The sequence below is a fragment of the Varroa jacobsoni genome, unplaced genomic scaffold (assembly GCF_002532875.2).
Source record: "Varroa jacobsoni isolate VJ856 unplaced genomic scaffold, vjacob_1.0 scaffold_168, whole genome shotgun sequence".
Classification (NCBI taxonomy): Eukaryota; Metazoa; Arthropoda; class Arachnida; order Mesostigmata; family Varroidae; genus Varroa; species Varroa jacobsoni.
In genome coordinates this window covers 216,039-233,077 of record NW_019213070.1, presented here as the reverse complement: position 1 = coordinate 233,077, position 17,039 = coordinate 216,039, and the positions used below count along the sequence as shown (strand labels likewise).

The following is a 17,039-nucleotide window of genomic DNA, read 5'->3' as shown; positions in this document are numbered from 1 at the left end:
CTCTGCATTCATCTCTTAGAGCGACAGTGTTCTAATCATACTTTTATCCTCCCGTGTTCACTGAATTTAAATAACAGCTTTGTTCACTGATTTTTCGATTAGTTTAAAATATGGCAAGATCTCAGGTCACCAGAGAGAAGTATAAAGTGTTCCCGTAGCAATTGAATGCTTGCAGCCAATGCGAAGCTAGGTTGTTCCCTTATCCATTATTTATTGAATAACGTCTCCGTTCCCAAAGCTAGGGTCTAATACTCGATTTAGCTTTGCTCATCTTCAATGTAACTCAAAAGCCATTATTTTTCCTATCGTTTTGGCTAGAATAAGAGTCTAATGTATACGCTATGATTTTAACGAACCAATACATTTTTATGGGGTCTTCTTGCAAAACTCCCGCAGTCAACTGTAGTAAGCCTGTTAGAAATGCACTATACGTCCTTATGCCGTGCCCAATGAAAAGACACGCTCGACTCGGCTGCCCATGTGTTATCTTCATTGTTGGATGGCAGAGCTAGAATACGGGATGCACCATTCTTACATCAACCTTGTGTCCTGGCTGAACTGTTTAGCGTTTTATCCTGTTTTCCTTTCTAATCCGATAGTTGTATCCGCTATGCTGATTATAGATGTTTTTCATGTCTTGCACTCGTACACATTGGCTGTGCAATGACCCAAATTTCGAGGACTCTGCTATGCTAAATCTAAGGATAATACAAACGTTTGTACTTTCTCATTTCGAGTTAACATAATACGACAAAGTGGCGTATATTACTGAAAACTCTGAATCCCCGCCAAAGGTCTCAGGATTGGGTTATAATTAAATCCAGGTTCTATCCAGTTGCGAGTCTCTAGCCTCTCCGTTAATCACTGGTTGTAAGTAAACATTTTATTGTTTTCTTTACGCTAGCCGATATACGTACTGGTAGAAGCCTTGAAAAAGGATTAGGTTGCACACAGAAGATACTGAATAAAAACAAAGGATAACTTGCAAGCATATCTGTCAGTGAGATATGACAGTTTCAATGTTAGCATATAAACAGACAATCGAATTCTGCCTTTGATACTGCGTCAAGGTAGCAGTAAAGTGTTTCACCAATCGACCTAAATCATATGATTGCAAAGGCCCGTTAAAGCTAGATTATTTTGCGAGTCTCTATGTCAGTAATAAAATCAAGTTACCAGACCTTTGTGGGTTTATAGATTATAGACTTTAGGCTATATTTAATGCATATTACATTATGAGCATTTCCTTTAACATTAGCGTTCTTGCCAATCGACGTGCTGACCTATCTATCACAGCCGCTTAGAGACGCATCTTGTGGAGGATACGAAGAAATGTAGCTCCACAAAATTCTATAATCCAAGCCAAATGATTCTCTACATATACACATATACGAGTCAAAATAAAAGCTTACACATTCGACTCAACACAGTGACCATGGATGTTTTTGTCGGATGCAGTTTCACCTGACGCGCCTGAACATGAGGTAAAATAACCACTCTGATCTAGTGCACGTTGTTATTTCTAGCACACACGTTCAGAGCACACGACATTGGAATCTATGTGATCAAGCTAGATTTATGCACAGGTTGCTTCACATTATCATGAGCTGAGTGGACAACTCCGCTCTGTTTCGCACCTAAATGTAACGACGGTGTAAGACATGTCAAGGCCATAAGCGTATATGCGATTAAAGGCGGTTATAAGCCCATCGAGAGTTACCTATTCGAACGGCCAACGCCTCGCCGTCGCTGGAAGTTATTCTGCCTTTGCCTACCGATCGATGTTAGTGCCGTCGATCAAGTTAGTAGCAACTGACATGTGTTGGCAAACAGCAAAATCCGTCCTTTATCTAAGAAAAAGTGTGCCTACACTGCCGCAAAAATTGAACATGTCCCAGATGCATTAAACGTTTTATGCAGACAGAAATTCTCCAAAAAATTGCGCCTACCTGAACACATTTTCGAATATTAGTCCATTACGCGACTCAGCTCTCGACGTGCTTCGTAACCAGCTTAAACAATGAGGAAGAATTTCTCAGGTGTACTTCAAGGGTGTCTGTATAGCTGCACACGATGTCGCAGGTTACACATCAATGGGGCCGTAGGGGATAGTTAGTGGAAACGCTGTATTGTTGAAAGCTGCTCAGTCCCCCCGGCCCCCATTACGTCCATCAATAACAGTGGTTCAGCCGAATTCGCTGTGCTGTGCCTGCATTTAACCGGAGGACAATACATAAATAAATCAGGGTTGTTATAGGTCGATGCCGTTTCCTATTACAAAATTGCTAGATAGATTCAATGCATAACTGGTCATACCTGATACGTCTTGCACTCGGTTGTTTATATAATGCTAGGTGCTATCAATTATTGAATATGATGAAACAAGGAAAGGTTTCAAAGACATCATTAATCTACGCGCGTTTATTTGACGATTGTCACCCGCAGCCTACGTGGTGCTAACGGTGCTCAGCCTTCTCTATCGGCTCACAGTAGCAGTTCTCCGTATGTGACACCCGGCACTTGATCTTTCTTGAGCAATTGCAGCTATTGTAACGATCATCACTATTACTATTAACAATGAACGACCTCCCGCTACGGTGCTCTCAAAAAATATTATACACTCGTTGAAGATCTAGCAAATGGTTATCGCGATTCGAGGACGAGCCTCGGCGCAGTCTCCAATTTCCACCAGATTACTTAAGAAAGAAAGTTAGAAACTATGACAGAACAGCGTACGATGATAGCTTCGCTTCTTCCATGACCATGTTTTCCCGTCTCACGACCGAAGGTCTCACGTTTGTCCCACCTTCATAAACATGTGTGTGCTTTTTCAAGGTTCGACACCCTGTCACGAGTCGCTTGGCATCGCACAATCATGTTGCAAGAAAGGCAAAAAAGCCCAAACGACCTTGGCCATTAATGAATATATCCTGTTTACTTTGAGGGACTTGCTCCCTCCCCACCAGTTCAGACCATCGTTATTCCCTTCCAGCAGCATACGCGTTGTAACGATCGATGAAATCGTTGGCGTAGGTATTGATGTTTTAGCACATTTCTACTGGCTGTGTATCTTCTCGTCGAATCACGCTTCCGACAGGTTTAGTGGTCAGACGACATTTCGAGGGCAACAGACCACTTCGGGGATCATCGTCTATTAAGACGGTTCACTCAGCGGAATATCACCTGCACGACAGCGTTACGAGATGGGGAAATACTGGGCCGTTAGTGTCACAGATACACGCGTATATATTATGGCATACTCATCAGCTGGACCATTGCGTCAGTGCGTGTGTCTCAGGCACCATACAAACATGTCATGTCCTCCCCCCAGGAGAGACAAAATAGAAAAGGGCGCCTCGTAATCGGCGCTGGCCAATAAAAGAACAGGAAACAGACTAGCAAGTAAAGACCGGTACGGAAATTCCATATTAGTATCCCTACTTCGCTTACGCTTCTAAGCCACGCAGTAGCCAACGATTTATAGATATAAAGACGCTTGTCGGTATGATACGATGTAGTTACTTGTGCGTAATAGCTTATGTTTAACTGCCGGAAAGCTAAGGCAGAATGAACTCGTGGCTGCCGGTTGCTAGTCACTAAATATTACTAGAACAAATCGTGCCTTAATGGCATATATACATAGCGCGAAAGATTTGTATCGTCAATATCACAATGCGGTATCGATCAAGCATTCCGTAATAAAATAAGAGAGTTATTGGTTGAAACTGAAGTTCGTTTTAGTGCACTTTTATTAAGAAAATTGTAGCGTCAACACTGAGTGGAAAACCCCTAATCATGATTTTGTTGACTTGGTCAAGCCGTTAGATTAAATGGGAATACTCCTGTACCACGAACACGTTCTCCAGCGAAGGAAGGCGCCTTTTCCAAAGCGAAACGTAGGAACTAAGACCCAAATCAGCCCGCCGTCATTGTCGTTATGGTTTAGTTGTTCTCTCCGGGAAACGACGTACCTATATTACAGTGTCTGTGTGTAATATTACGATTATCAGTGTTAAACGCACAAGTTTTATCTATTCTTCCCTCGAAGTCCTTGCGCAGTTTACCTCGTGGTTAGAACCATCTGTAGACGCAGATGCGCATATTATATGAACCTCACAAATGAGGACGGATAATCAGGATTATATATGTATATCGAGCGAAAGGGGAAGAGAGTAAAGAGGAGAACACAGCCTAAAAGTGAAGGGTGTTTCGGTTTTTCTTTAGCCTCTGCGAGCTCGATTTGCATATGATATCTATGCGACACACGTATACTTTGCCAATAAAGTATACATTTTATACCCATTAACAGGAAGTGTTTTGATTCACGCGCACTGATAAATTCACATTTTTGTTTTGAATCCGTTCTGACACAATTAGCATTTTGCTATAATCTGTTACCTAAGTTCTTCGACTTGCGTGGGTACAAAGTATTAGATGCGTCTGTATTTCTCAGGTTTTTGTTCGAACTCAACGGGATCACGTTCAGAACACAGACGTCAAGCCAAGTTTAAGCAGCTTATTGATCTGAGCTTATTGTAAAGGCCTGGAGTTGGTAAGCAATCGTCAATAGCAAGCAAAATACATCTGGCGTCATTCTAGATCAATGACTTGCTGATCGAAATAGAGACACGACTTACGTACATAGTAGCAAATGCGATGCTGTTCAAAGGAGTTGTTCCTCACTTGAAGACAGTGAGCGGAAGACCTAACAGCGCTTTGTGCTTCAGTAGTTGCCGTATAAGCAGTGGGTTGTTATTTATCCTACACAATTGGGATTGATTGGGTCGTATTTGTCAAATCTGACTTGCATTCATTCGAACTAGTATCAGTTGTCGCACCTAAACAGAACACACAAATCATTTAATAAAGTTTCCACTAGTCGTCCAGGAGATCATTTCTGATTACACGCAAACGACGACGAAGCAAAATTATCCAGGCCTATTGGATCTTTAAGACTGATATAGCACTAGTTACACATAACCTCCATGGTATCATTTACGATGTAATCATAATATTCGTTATGATATTGGTAAGCCACGAAGTTCTGTTCCTAGCACTGGAAAGAGGTCTGTGCTTCCTGCTTGTTCTTTTAACAGAACAAAAACAAGAAGCACATGCATCCACTGGAGTGGATCGTTTATTATGTTCAAATGTTTTCAGATTAACTAAGAACCATGAAAAAAGCGATTCCCAAAAATTTCCAGCTTGTTAAATCAGGTTTGGTATACAACAAGGCTGGGTATACATTGTTGCAAACACAGAAGGCAAGACGCAAGGTCCCAGATGGAACTGACGTGTCCTAAGTGGCTAATGCGCATCGTTTCGAGTTCGTCGCTGTTACAGGTTTGAATATACGATCACCAATGGTTCAAGTTCTAGGATTAGCAGAAGCTTACCATGCCGTCTCTCAGGTCCGTTAAAGAAACCTTAACGAAGTGCAGCGAGTTTCGTCCAGAATCGACTTTGTTGTGGGGAAGCAGGTCATTGACGTCATAGGAAAGAGTTGATTCCAAAAGCTAGCTGGCACAGTGAAAACGGTCGAAGAATATAGAAAACAAAGCAGAGAAAGCAGACACGTTTGATCCTTCGCGTTGCTACTTTGACTATTTCGATTGTTTTTCGGATTTGTCAGAATATTTATTTTCAACAGGTTATGCAAACAGTTACTCGGGCCGCGCAAAACGGAAGCGGCGCACAAAGCACCGCATCCATGTCCTGGTCAGAGCATAAAGGGACCTTAATTGGGTCCAGGCTTCTATGAAGGCGTGTCTAATTTAAGGCTGCTTCAGGTCGAAGCACTACCCGGTGGCATTATTTTTTGCATTCGACGCAGATGACCACCTGGAACGCGTAGCACTATATAACGTACTTTCATACATGCAGGATATATCCATGTCTCGTTTTCGGTCTTCCTCGAACCGTAGCCATGATCGGCTGTGGCAGCGCCGGTAAAGCAATTCGTTATATAATGAACTGGGTGTGGTCGAAGCGCCTACTTATTTGTAGGCGTTAAGACGAAAAGTTACTGCAATTCGTCAGGCCATGTTTGTTTCAGACACAATCAACAGCGATGTTATTTATATCTTTCTTTGAACTAGACGAGCCATGCTGTACGCCTTTCATGGCCGAAAAAAGCATTTGTACCGAACTCAGCAAGCTTGACAAATTTGACCTATAACTAACAATATACTGATATTGATTCATGATGATGTATAGATACAAATTAAACCTGCTAATTAGTAGGCGAATGTTTGTTTTCCTGTTCATTGTTTTCTGTATTATACGAGTCGACAACAGGTACGTTTCAAAGAAGATGAACATCAATAGGGCTATGATTGAAATTTCGAAGATCACGTTTAGCATAATGATATAACTATAGTACAATGGACACATATGAGGCTTCTGAGAGTACTCTAAAAGTCACTCGCGCGGGGGGCAGAAGCCGAAGCACGAAAAACGAAGAAAGGCATGACATGCTCAAGAACACTTCGATGTATAAAGGTGAGCGAGTCGTATTGTGCTGAAAACAAGTTAAGTTTCCAGCAATTAAATGGGTCATCAGTGCAGTTAGTGCAAGTTGAGTAAAAACCGATTAAATATAAAGTGGGCCAGCGTATTATATTTCATCAAATTGATAAAAATTATCTCATCTTTAATCGGACTAGTTCCAGGCGTACGTATATTATTTTTACCGAAAATTCAATTGAAACAACTGCACGGGCACTGGTCGAAATAGACGAACGAAAATTAGCGTATCTTAGCAGTAGACACTTTTCTAGCTCTAGTTCATTACGTAAATCTGGGGCTGTTAATGGATGTCAGTACTTGACAAAATTTAATTTACGCTAAAACATAATTAATATCAGACCCAAAAATAATAATAATTATTAAATCTGCGAATATGGAAATTATATATTCGTTTTTTTTACCAAATAGCTTATAAATGTATGTATCTAAACTAGTAAAGCAGAATTAACTATTAGCAGAAGGCGTATTTTCGGTGTTGCAAGGTTAGACAAAATTCGTTGGACTTAAAACTTGGCAGGGTACTAACTAAATAAAGATATATATTTTTATATATAATATTAAGAGGCATAACGTGGCATCTAGTAGACAATCCACAAGTTTTTGTCTAATCGAAACGTATTTCGAAAAGAAAATAGTGAATATAGCGGTAACAACAGGGCCAGTTTTCGGAGCTAACCAATATCAGGTCTTCGCAGATTAAATTCTGTTAACAGGCGGATGTCACCTACAAAATAAGAAAGATATCGCGGAAGAGGTTATCCAAATGTAGAAATCTGCGAGTAGGACAGCTGTTTGCATCGAGCTTCGGAAGCAACGTCGCTTATTTCCCTTACAAATTTAACTACGAAGAAAAAATCTTTTCGGTTTGAGAGCAGATATTACGCTTTCGAATTGACATCTATTAGTTAATCCATGTAGGACACGGGCCTTTGCGTATGCAATATCGGGCTGCACGGTGTGACGAAGTAGGATCTATGCGGAGTCCTTTTAGCTGAAAGATGCATTTACAATATAAGCAAAGCCCACGATGGCTGTTCGGACTCGTGTCGACCTATAGCGCTTTGTTTAGTTTCGGCATGAGCGTCTTTGCTTGCCATTTGTAGAGTGAGTGAAGCAGGGATGCGATTCGGAAACAAGGGGAAGAGACTAGAAATCGATAAAAAAAAGGCAGCCGTCAATGACCGCAGAGTGCTGTCATCTGCTTATTGCCAAAGCAGAAGACGTCTGGATCTTTAGCGCTGTCATGATTTTCCGATTGACTTATATATATATATATATATATATATATATATATATATGTATATATAGGTCGTTTTACATTTATTGTATAATATAAATGTACAAATCGTCTGATCCTTTTGTATGCGTCAGGTTGTCAACAGCTTCTATAAAATGTCTTTCATAGTCTGCGTCTAAGGTGAACACAGATTTCTATTGTTTAGCTATCATTTTGCTCGCCATTTCTTTAGGAAGCTAAAGGAAGTTAGTCTCTGAGCTTTACTCGAGTCTAAAAAACTTGTTTTCGATTACTAGATGAAATATATTAGGCGTAACTTCTTTAGAACAGACGTGGTAGCGTTTCCCATTTTCTTCATCGGCATCTGCGAATAAAGTAAGTTTTCTTTTACTAAGTTCGAATTGAATTATGTAATTTCAACTGCCTTTATATTCGTATTTTCTCCGATACGGAATGTATAACCCGATCGGACTGTTTGCCTCTGCGAACATGTGGGGTGCAAAGCTGAAGAGACCAGAAAAATATTGAACAATAAACTTCACAAAAATGATGATTTTTTGTTGATGTAAAGCGTGGTACCAACTAAAAACAGCCTATTCATAAAAAATAGAATCAATAGATACAGGATAACCTACCATCTCGTATCGAAAATGCTGCCGAATAAAGTCGACTAGTGAATAAAGTAAGTTAATTTCTACTTACAAGGTAGCAAACTTATTAGAAATAGACAGGCTGTAAAATATTTCCGTCATCCGGTCAATCAAGCGATGGGATCGAAAGGCGCGTGTACGAGAACGAAATGTTTGTTTAATTAGTATACAAAACGACATGCGGCTATGCCATCCGCTATAATCTCTTCATGTGAGTAATAACGCCCCTGACAGATAGGGGGCATGATGAGACAAGGAATCCTACTGCAAGTTATAATTACGAACGAAATGAGTTGTATAATGAAAATGGAGACTGTTCCTCTTGACGGGATCTATTCAAGCTACCGCTGCGCTTGAAGCGTTGGGACTGCAAGTCCACTGATGCCGCGTGCGTACCAAACGCTAATATCCTATCTTCATCAATAGATCTTCTCGTTTTTTGTCATTTATTTGTATTATTTTATATCAAAATTAGATATTTGCAATATAGACAACTGGCTGACGAATGTCAAATCAGCCCAAGATAATGAACTTTCCATTTCAGACGACTTGAACTTGATAAACACCAGTACTCCTCTGAGCAGAACCATCAATAGGTCAAATAGGGCCGAAAATCATCCCACTTTTAGTCTGCTTCAAGTTGAATGAGCTATTACAGGCTTCATATTCTGCGTCGCCAACAGCTGCCATTCATTATGTACTATACATTTCTAACGTATATTCGTTTGGCCGTTTGCGGCTTGACTAACGACGATATATCGTAGCCATGATTTCCTTTACCTTTGCACAAGACCCAGTCGAGTCACAGACCATATTGAAAGAAGTACAAAAGTGAACACTTTTGCTGCGCGTCTATTCAGAAAGCGTATAACAGTTGAAAGTTTATTTCGTGTACTCCACTCATTTTTTGAAAAGGTAACTATTCCGCAGTTTTAGAGGGCTCGGGACTTATACGTCGTTAATGAGCAAGCGGAACAGACATGAGGCACCTGGGCTGAAGCCCGCCCAAGTTCTACCCTGAAATTGCTGCTCTTTAAACAAGTAATAAGTGAATTATAAATACTCTTTAGCCAGCGACTCGTATCAAGTTAAATTGGAAAGGGCCTTTATTAACGCAGGGAATATATTGCTATGAAATATGTATCATATATTAAACATTCCGTCGAGCTAGCTTGACGCAACTGCAGAAACGAAAAACTTCGATACTCGTTATGTATCAATGCAGTGTTACGCAGCTACTTATTCGACACCGATATTGAATAAATGTTACATGTACGCAGTTGTTGGAGCTGCTTAAATATTCCATTAATTTTCTAGCGCGTATGTGGTCTTGTATGGTTGGTGAACAGCGGACGAGCCTTTCTTTGGCCAGCCGCCGCAACCATTCGTAAAAACTTACGTCGCTAATGTGTTTCGTGAATATCTAAGCTTTACGAGACATTATTGTTACCGTCATTGGGGATTCATGGTATTTTCGCTTGGTCTGAACATCTGCTTACCGATCCCCGCGCAAGGTATCGCGACTCCTGGATTCTTCTATTCAGCTTGTGTATCTTATACACCTATATTCTATTAAATGTTATAGTATACACAGTGTACGTATGGGATCGTTATAACAATGGACTTTTTGCGTCCATTTGTTTGCTGTCGTCAGTTTCGGTTAGCTCTAGACAAATACTAATACTACCGTCACAGTGGCCATTGCAGCGTATTGTTCGTTATAACGTTACCCTGACCGGATCAATTGATTATGGCTTGCCTCAGCAAGAATCCGTTTAGATGTGATGGCGACTCGTGCTTAGCAGACAAACAAACGAACGAATGTAATAGCTACCTGAATGGAGATAATATTCTCGATAACTTAAAGTTGGTCTTAGTTGTTATGATATCTTTCCAGAAGTGTCGTTTTTGACCTTAGTGCGAGTGACCCCTGTAAATTATGGCAAGCCGAAACCTTGGACCTGGTTATTTGATGATGCTCATTTTTACCTAAAACAATCGTTAACTTTAATTGATGGCCACGGTTTCGTTCATGCATCCACTTGCCAACAATGACACTTCATGCATTTCTTTGTCGCCGCTTACAGTGGAAGCATGTGAGGTGGCATGGAAAAGATCCATTTTACCATTCTTGTTTATTATAGCCTACTGTATATTCTCATATGGGCAAGGTTTGAATATGTTTAGTGTCAACAATCTAGAAAACAACCCTCAAAAAACTTCAACTACTTTTGATCAGACGAGAATGCATCTTTGCAAAAACCGGTCTTTACTTAAAACACTTTTAACTCAGAAGGCACTGAATTGAGCAAATTTGTTTCACGTTGGGATGTTAATAACCGCACTGGTTATTTCGACGGCGCTCGGTGGCCAATATTCAGCCATTCAAACGCTTATACTGTTTCTAAGGCTGTCCATCAATCCGTTCAAAGTAACGTTTGGAACGGTCGACAGATGACGCCCCCGAAACAAGAAAATGAAGACCGAATCCTTGCGAACGTAAAGTTTTTGGTGATAATAGTAGGCCCTGTAGGATAAAAGGATCATCAGTCGGTCCGAAAAACAGGATGTCAGGGAGGTGTCGGCCTAAGGCAGATTCAGATCCTAAGCAAGGGGCCGAACTAGTGTTTACTGATTTCCATAGAAAATCTTTGAGTGATGAATTATGATCATGATTAAATCTGTTGGGAGACACGGTATTCAAGTGAACATTTTCGTCCGCTACCGTTTTTCGGAAGACTCGCGCATCACATACAGAGTTGTTTTTGTTTAATTTTTTCTTTGTCTACTGCTGGTCCTAAATGTCGGCCAATAGTTGCTTACGTCTCTGAGCACTTAATACTGATGTTTCTTATGGAAATCGCGGCTTTAGCTAGGCCTTAAAAAGACTGCAGTTATACTGAACATTTTATACTTTATTTTACTATTAATTAAATATTTAGGGTGTCTGAAGGAAACCATCGATAAACAAACGTATTTAGGCACTGGACTGAGAGCGGGCGTAGGCAGCAGTCAAACATTTTCTACAAACAATAACTATTTAAGATGAATAGCTTCCATACTTATTCGAATCTATGACTTGTTATTGCGCGAGACGAAAATCATGCTATCAGCTTAACGCTTATCAAAGTAAAAAGACTACGTTAAAATTTAGCTCCCATCCTATAGAAATACATCAAAACAAAACTGACGCATTGTGCCTTAATTAATTCGAACCTAATTAAAAAACGTAATTTTCTTTTTGATAATTGGCTACTTCTATTTAGCCTACCTTACGATATAAGGTTCTTTTTGTGTACTTATTTGTATCTAAAGAAATAACTGCGCCTTGCTGGTAAAGCGTATTCCTAACTAACACAATCAGATGCCTATTTATCAAGGTCTTAAAAACAAGCGATCATAGCAAAATATACGTATTACTTAAGAATGACCAGCCTTATTCAGCAAGTTACAACAATAGATACTGTCGATCTTTGAGCTTAGCAAACGCATTGCTAACTATACTCGTTTCGTATTAGAAGTTAGACCTAATTAGATTCGTTGACACTTGGAAGTAACTTGTAGTCTTACATTGAACTTCAACTGCAGCTATAGCAGACGTTGCAACCAGCATGAATGGTAATATATAAAACTTGAAAATAAACTCTGTTTGAGAATTCATTCACATTAGAGCATGTCATACACGACGATGTCTCGGAAATACCACTTTTAATGTAAGAAAACCGATAAAGACCGGGATGGATCGTAGAGCTACGTCTGACAAGGTATGACATTCGTCACAAACGTAAAGTTAAACCCGTTGAATGAAAAATATTCCACAGATTTGTTGTAGTTTCACAAATCTTGAAGCAAACATCAGAAACAATTCTGAACTAAAGCACATACAGGTGGCGGCCCGTTTCGAGCAGCACTCGTCATTGTTAATGTCACCATTGCAGTCTGAGGTGTTTACTGCCGTACTATAGGCACAGGTTCGAAATTCACTTAAAGTTCAATATGTCGCCCGTAGACAAATACGATACTAGCGACCATTACACAAATGGCGTACTGATTTGGTTAACTTGGGTACTAGTAAGATCGCTTGCGAGTTCTGTGAATCTGAACGTTAATTTTGGGCTATAGTTGGGTTTAGCGTCTTCAAATTTAGATGCAGTTCTGAATCTCTAAGTCAGCAGAATCGTCTACAATTGTAGGGCGAGTTAGAAATCAGTGAGAAAACGTTCGAGCTTCGGTTTATTTCTCAACTCGTCATTGTTAAAAACATGATTTTCTCAAGAATAGTATTTTCCGCTCGGTTCTAGCCGACGATTCAGGAAATTCAAACACTAACGCAACCGTCGTCTTTACAACTTTAAAATTCTATAAATGACTAATATTCTTACTCAGCAAGGCTACGCCTACTAAGTTCCAGCCTGAGTTGATCTCGTCCATGCATGTATGTCAACCTTGCACAGATCAGAAAGCAACAAACAGACACATAAGGTGGATCCATCTAATATGTTTAGCTATAGTCAGATTGATGCTATATTTGACTCTATGTATACGCTATATATGCTAAACGTAATCTGGTATTTCAAGCAATCAGTGACTTTACGTTGTTCAGTTTGTTCGAGATCTGGTGCACTAGCTTAGCGAAGCTAGTTTAGAGGCATCAGAGCTGCGTCACTCAATGAAATGCCTACAGATCAAAGATGTAAATGATTTATCTTTCCTTTATTTTCTTCTAGCCAACTATATTGGTGGTACTTTTATGTGACACCTGTTGATCTTACTATATCGTATCCCATATCTAGATCACAGCGTAACGAGAGCGTTCCGATGTAACCTGAAGTATGAGCTTCAGATGATGTCTGACCTCTCGACCATTCGAATTTGAGCTTCCCAAGTGAAGGCACCAAGGCCCAATCCTTACTCGACGAACGAGTAGAGGTCTAAAATTCGTGTGAACTAATTCGCCCATTTAACGACCACGAAGTATTCACTTATGCCTATAAAACGCTTTATAAAGTGGTTGGTAACATTTTTTAGTTTCTTTAAAACCTGCCCAACATGACTACGAATGAGCGAATTCCATCACCCCTTAACGCTCTCTATCTATATCTCTCGCCTTATTCAATTAGTTCAATGAAAGAAAGAAAAGACAGTACCTACTGCTAGATCGGAAAAGTTGCTTTGATGCAAGTGGCTATAAGATAAATGGATTGACTATCTAAGCGGACAGGTAGCGTATCTCTATGGCAGTGGGTGGCTAGTTAGTCGAGGCTTGCTTTGGCGGTACCTCCTTGAATTGCTGTTGTTATTGGTCCCTTTTGCCGAATTCAGTCCACCTCGTCGCTCAGCTCATCCCGACACTGGTAGCGCCTCTGGCAATCATCGATCGAAGTTTAAGTTGCCGGCAGGAGCAAATGTGTGTACGATCAGCTATCGGACCAACCGAAAAAGTTCCGCGAGTTGGTCGATTGCTAGCCATGAAGATACTTTAGTCTCGTGAAAACATAGCCAACAGCAAAAACATTCGTCAGGCGACAGAACAGGAAAAGAGACTGCTATTGCCACTTCTGCGAGTCTTCCTACCTCTGTTACTTCAGCGGCTGCTAGCGAAGTCGAAATAGACCACCCCTGCAGGAGAAAAATGAGGGCGGTCATCACACTGAACGCTGGGACGGCGCTGTCTGCTTGCGCTACCAAAGGTCGTTATTACTGACATCGATGCAAACAATGGCGATGACCCCTGAAGGAGTGGGAACTTCAACAGGGTTTCGAGTAGTGCTGATACGCCGCTCACCGGTGCGAAGATCGAACCGAATCATCGCTGACGAACAACAAGATTAAGACTCTCTAAAGTGAAGTATGTGGCTTAAATTGATTGTAAAAGCCCTCTAGTGTTGGCTCTGTCTCTCTGTCTGCTCGAGTTCTGCAATAATCAGCGGACAAACTGACTAGAGAGAGAAAAATGCATTCCGATCTCAAACGGCCCAGGGGTTTTCGTTTTCGTTTACCGCAAGAATCATGACGGCCTAATAGAATTCCGGTAGCGCATGCACGAGGCTTGGACTCGTACCAGACACACTGTCTCTGATCACGAAAATGAGGAGCAGAACTAGAACGGCTCAAAGAGTGGAATACAACATGATAAAAAAAAAGATCGTTTTTAAGAGGTTATGGCGAATTTGTCGTTAAACATCAGACCGAAAAAATCAACTCAACTAAACAGAAATCATGCAATCATCAATACAGTCCTAGCAATGTAGTTTAGAATGCCTTATTTACAAGGATTCATAATTACCTGTCACCAAACAGACCTAATATCATGCTGGAATTGGTAACCTAACAAACCTATACTATTTTTAAGGAATTGGCGATAATTTACGGCAAAGTTAATCACCATCACTAAGAAAATGTTTTTGAAAATCTGTAACCATGGTAACTGCAATAATTAAACTATTCCAATTCTGCTGTTATTATAGCTATAACTCTTTTCGCCATATTTGCCCATAAATATATGTAGTGCTTAACGAAGATAATTATCACGTCGTCTCACGTTCTAATACGTGCGTCTTCGGTCAAAAACGATAGTTGTATTAGTATGAAGTCCCTTGAAAATCTCGTCTGTGGTTTCGTGTGTTTGGCGCCTTTAGCAGCTTGTCGTTATGGCTAGACCCGGTGATTGTACAGAGAGTAAAAGACTTTATACTGTTTCAAAAGAATTGTGCGACCTGACGATTTTGCCGGTCACTGGCCTTTTATCGCAATACGAATTCTCACATCTTTTCATAGGACCAACTTTTTTTCAGTCAGAGACGACTATCGCAAATAAGATTAAGTTCGCCTTAAAGTTAACCTGTACCAGGTGGTAAGCCATACTTACTAATTTTTTTTATAGAAATGTCAAGTGTAGATAGTTTAAATTCTAATTCGATCAGGCGGAGCCATGACGAAAGAGACCTGATAGAACTTGACCGGCCTAACACGTTATGCAGTTCACAGTTTATGCCATCGCCTACGCAGAGTACAGGAGCCCAATAAATAACCTGATGAGTAGTGTGTTTATACTAGGTGTAAGTTATAGTGTAATATGTATCATACTCCCTCAAGTTCAGTCGACGAACCGTCTGGCTTGCTGGCCGACTTAAGAGGGCTGTAATGCAGTCACTGGTAGGTTCTAACTAAGTCTACGAACCCCAGATCGATTAATTTAGAAACAACGTACGACCTTAGCTTTAGCCCGACTGGATACATTATTGGTATATTATAGTATATATAATTTAGTATGCTACATAGTTGCAAATGTATGTATTCCAAGTGTTTCGTTGTTACGTGACAAAAATGAATAAACGAGCTTGAGTCAAGCTCAAAGTCATCAGATGGCTTGATGGCGGGCAGCTTAATAAATAGCATGAAGTTACGAACATATCCTTATTTCGTCTCTGGACCTGTGGAAAATATTGATCATCCTTTACCTTCTAACGATTTAGCTTTTACTATTGTTTTTGTATAGACTAGTTTAAAACAATTGCTCTTCTATACTCACCTACCTGGTATACGTAATTTTTACTAATATACAAGTGTAACTCGGACATTTTGCAAAAGTTGGTGCTACGTCTTATTTCTGTCAGCGAGGAGACCTGTTAGTAGAAAAATGAGAGCCTACTCTAACTTATTTGGATAACTTAATTTGGTAAAGTAGCACCCGAGGCCCCAGTTCGATGACGATGCTACGTAGTGCGCTAGGGCCCGATCCTCTGTTCTCGAACAAACTGAGCGTATATTGAGACGCGTGCAAATCCTAATTTGCCGAGCGTCGTTGTTTATTTTTAAAAAAAATCGGCGTGTTTGTAGTGAAAGGAGGCCAAATATTCTTTTTGCGGAATGCCTCGTTCGTGTGTACGGAGTAATGGAATCTCAGAAATCATTATCAAGCATCGTATCGATGCGTCAAATATCTGCTGCAGCTTCGTTTCAATGGCATTGAGACGTGTTGGCGAGCTGGCTATGCTTCTGTTTATACCATCGGTTGACTGTGACACAGAAGACCTTTGTCGATAGTATTTTTGATAGTTGCCCTTAAATGTAATGTTCACTTCGCTTTTATTCAGTACGTAGCTTTCCCTGTGAGAGTTTTTCTTTTTTTTTTGTCTAGTTCTTATTAATCGTTAGTAAGCAATTTTAATTGTTTTCCTCCTTGTACCTTCGGTGGCACCTCGGTTTAATTCTCGAAGGCCATTAGTATGCATACTGACTCTAACGATATCGCCACATGAATAGGTACGGAACGGACAAACTGTCATTGAAGCACTTCATGATTACATCCCTTGAGTAAGTGCGTCTGCACAGTCGCGTCCCTCTGCACTTTTTTCTAATAATAGTGTTTACAACGAACAAGCGATTCTGTAGCAGCTATATTGGCAGTGTCCAGTTATAATAGCCGCAGGGGGGATACTGTTTTTTTCATATGCAAGCCAACTCGATTTGTTGTAGTATAAAAGTCACAATGTAAGTGAAGCTGAAGCCGTCCGGCTTATCGCGTGCGGGCAAAATACGCGAACAGGGTAGAAGTGCACTAGGCAGAATCGTCATCAGAACAGACTGCCACTGATTGAACAAGTCTGTTAGGATAAGTACTG

The 17,039-nt window shown here is 40.4% G+C and overlaps 1 protein-coding gene and 1 long non-coding RNA gene across 6 annotated transcripts in view; one reads left to right on the top strand and one right to left on the bottom strand.

Moving 5' to 3' along the window:
- The window catches only part of LOC111270994 (mannan-binding lectin serine protease 1), a 79,589-nt gene that overhangs the window by 31,326 nt on the left and 31,224 nt on the right, over positions 1–17,039 (top strand). The gene's annotated exons all lie outside the window — the stretch shown is intronic.
- LOC111271101 (uncharacterized) overlaps positions 1–17,039 on the bottom strand; it is a 56,661-nt gene that overhangs the window by 9,359 nt on the left and 30,263 nt on the right. For both annotated transcript variants that reach the window (XR_002686672.2, XR_015315207.1), the window contains exon 4: positions 1,950–2,209. This is a non-coding gene — a long non-coding RNA (uncharacterized LOC111271101). The remainder of the gene's footprint in view (positions 1–1,949; positions 2,210–17,039) is intronic.